Source organism: Solanum pennellii, chromosome 1, assembly GCF_001406875.1.
Source record: "Solanum pennellii chromosome 1, SPENNV200".
In the NCBI taxonomy this organism is placed as follows: domain Eukaryota; kingdom Viridiplantae; phylum Streptophyta; class Magnoliopsida; order Solanales; family Solanaceae; genus Solanum; species Solanum pennellii.
Window position 1 is genome coordinate 85,012,903 of NC_028637.1, and position 3,729 is coordinate 85,016,631.

The following is a 3,729-nucleotide window of genomic DNA, read 5'->3' on the forward strand; positions in this document are numbered from 1 at the left end:
GTTAGTGAATATTGTGTGTGAGTTTGAAGATAAGTGTGAGTGAGTTTTTATAGGGCTTTCTATGTAATAAAAAATACATAAGGTGGCAAAAAACTATTTTTTTTCTTATTTAATACAATTAATGATAATTAATAGGTGGGATTTAGAATTATACTAACTTATTGTATGTTCATAAGATTAGAGAAAAAGAAAGGGAGAATATTTAAATGGCCACAAGATGCCCTAATTTGCCCTACTGAAATTAGATTCTTCTCCTAAACAATCACTAATTAATGATCTTATGCTCATAAGATGAACCTAATTCTTTTGGTTAACGAGTTCCAAGCATAATTCTTTAATTTGTTTAGTGCTAAGAACAATCTTGTATTCTAATATCCATTGCTTACATGATCATGATACAGGTTAGCAAAAGGAGAACTAATCGATAACTAATCACTGATGTGGCAATTTCTGTTAACAAGTCCAGAAGTTAGTAAGAACAGTTAGCACTATTAGATAGTTAAATTCTGTTATTACTGTATCTGTGAAATTTAACGATTTTAGCAATCTCTAGGAGCCTATAAAAGGATTGTATTAGATCATCGACATTCATTCATCGATTGATAATCATATTGTTTCCTTCTCTCTCTAATTTCTTCTCAAGCTGAATTCTCGGGTTTAATCCCTGAACTAGCTGTTCAAATTCCTTGAGATTACTCCTAGAATTTGTTTCTTCTCTATAATTCTATGTAATTATATCAATTGGTATTAGAGCAAGCAATCCTTGGCACTGATTTGATGACGCGCAACAAAGGTCGAGGAAACAGAGGACAAGCTTCAACAGATTCAGGCCCAGTTACAAAAATTGATGGAAGGGATGTCTAGTATGAACGATCGCAATGCATAGGATGATAAGGAATTGATAGAAATCAGGGAGCAATTGCGTATTGGTATCAGAAGGGGAAAGAAAAGGATCCAGCTAGGGCAGAATCTAATTCTGGTCAAGATTGTTTAGGAGAAACGCCACAAGGAGCTCAATTCAATGATATGCATACTGGTAATGATCCTAACTACAATAGTACATTTTTCAATCGTTACTCTATATTAGAATTTCCTCGTTTTTCTGGTGGTGAGTTAAGAAATTGGTTGTACAAAGTTGATCAATTCTTGTCCATGGATGAAATACCTTTTGAGCATAGGGTGAAGGTGGCCTCTATCCACTTTGAAGGTGAAGCTATGACATGACACATGTCCTACATTAGATCTAGAAACTCAGTTTTAGATCCATCTTGGACTGAATTTGTGTTAGCGTTGAATGAAGGTTCGGGAGAGGGTTTTAAAGATCCCATGGAAGCCCTAAAGAACTTACAACAAACTGGTAGTTTGAGGGAGCATCAGACTGAGTTTGATAGGTTATTAACTGGACTTAATCTCTCTAATGAAAATGCCATTAGTTGTTTTTTAGGAGTTCTAATGAAGGAGTTGAACAAGTCTATTAGAATACATGCTCCAAAAACATTGTTGCAAGCCTATAAGGTAGCTAGGTTGCAAGATGAGGTGTTTGAAGCTCAAGCTCAATCCCGGGGAATCAAATATTTTCCTAAAGTTCAAGGTCCTATATTACCCACTCCTTCCCATATTAAATCTCAGTATTCCCAAAGAAATTCTTATTCCAATTCCACATTCACGAAATCCCTTGAATCTGCACCTAATAGGTTCAATAAATTCCCTAATAATGGTGTTACTAAAAGGCTATAGGCAGCAGAGATGGATGAAAGGAGATCCAAAGGGTCGTGTTTCTTTTGTGATGAAAAATATGTGAAAAGACATAATTGCATAGGAAAGAAGCAATTGTATCTGGTAGAAGTAGTTGAGGAAGAAGAAGTAAATGTTAAAGTAGAAGAGGAACAGAGGTTTGGCAGAAAACAGATGAATTTATGGCTATATCATTACAAGCTTTTACAGGGGTCACTGGTTATCAAACCATAAGAGTAATAGGATACCATGAAAAACAACCCTTGCAAGTCTTGATTGATACTGGAAGCACTCATAACTTTATAGATAAACAAGTGGCTGCAAAGTTGGGTTGTCAAACTAGCTCTACTCAAGAACAATCTATAAGTGTGGCTGATGGTAGAGAAGTGCAAAGCGCTGCTATTTGCAAGAATCTTCACTGGCTACTGCAGGGAACCACATTCTCTTCTGATTTTTTGCTTTTACCACTGGGAAATGTGGATATAGTCTTAGGAGTACAGTGGTTGAATACATTGGGCAGAATTTTGTTTGATTTTAAACATAGGTCCATTGAGTTTGTTTACAAAGGAAAAAATCATGTATTAAGAGGGGCTAGCACTGGTTTGAAATCGGTTAAAGCTAAGACCTTAGCTAAGGAAGGGCATTTGTTCATGTTGTCACATGTACCTCAGGCAGTAGAAGTCTCGCAGTGTCACAACATTCAAGCCATTCAAGGTTAGGGAATTTTGCCATCATTTGCTGCACTAATTAGTCATTACTCATGCTTATTTGAATTGCCAACTACATTACCACCTCACAGAGGTTCTTTTGATTGTAGAATTCCCCTCATTGACAAAACAAATCCTGTTAACAAGAGACCCTATAGGTATCCCGGAATTAAAAAAGATGTCATTGAAAAATTAGTACAAGAGATGTTGGATCAAGGTGTGGTGCAACATAGTACTAGCCCTTATGATTCTCTAGTAGTGTTAGTTGGGAAGAAAAATGGAAGTGGAGACTCTGTGTTGATTACAGAGAGTTGCAAGATTTGATTTGAAGATTAACATTGATTTGGGTATTATGTTTTTCAGATTCCTTATTTATTTACTTACTGATTTTAGTACTTTTTTTTAATTTTTTTTGTTTTGTTGTAGTTCTTAAAACATTTTTAGGGTTTGAGACTACATAATTGTCTATTCAATGGACGTTTTCAAGAGAGTTACTAGAGGTATTGGACAAAATAATCAAAGTTCTTCCGATTTTCCATCATTTATTTTTTTTCACTCAAGAATTAAACAACAATGTAGATTCAGCTTCTAATCTAAGGAGGATATACGACAGAGAAAAATGCCTGAATCCGTCGATATGCAAAATCCCACACAAATTCATAACCATGAAATTGAAGAAGACCAATTTGTTGGAGAAGAGGTATTTTTTTTGCACGTTCTGTGTCTTGCATGTTTAGTTAAATTTGTTTAGTAATTTTTAAGATTCAAAAAGTTCATGTTACAATGCGTATGGAATTGTATATGGAATTTTTATTATGTTATAGTTAGTATTTATTTTTGTATTTCATATATTTATTGTATTTTGTGTTCTGTTTTTTTTTTGTGTGTGTTAGTTATATCAACGTAACACATTATATGAGTTTGATTGTGTATATTTCATAGTTTTAATGTTTTTTGTATTCATAGATAGGGGTGGGCATTCGGTATTTCGGTTCGGTTCGGTTTTTTTTTCGTTTTTTTAAAATTACGTACCGAATACCGAACCGAAATATTTCGGTTCGGTTCGGATTTTGTTAATTTGGTTCGGTTTTTTATTTCGGTTTTTTAATGGGCCTGTTTAGTGGGCTTTTTATTTCGTTTTTTAATGGGCCTGTTTATTAATTTGGTTCGGTTTTTTAATGGGCCTGCTGCTGACCTGCTGTCGCCGGCGGCTGGCTGCGGCTGACCTGCTAGCTGCTGCTACCTGCTGTCGCGGCTCGCGGGCGGCTGCTGACCTGCTGGCTGCTGC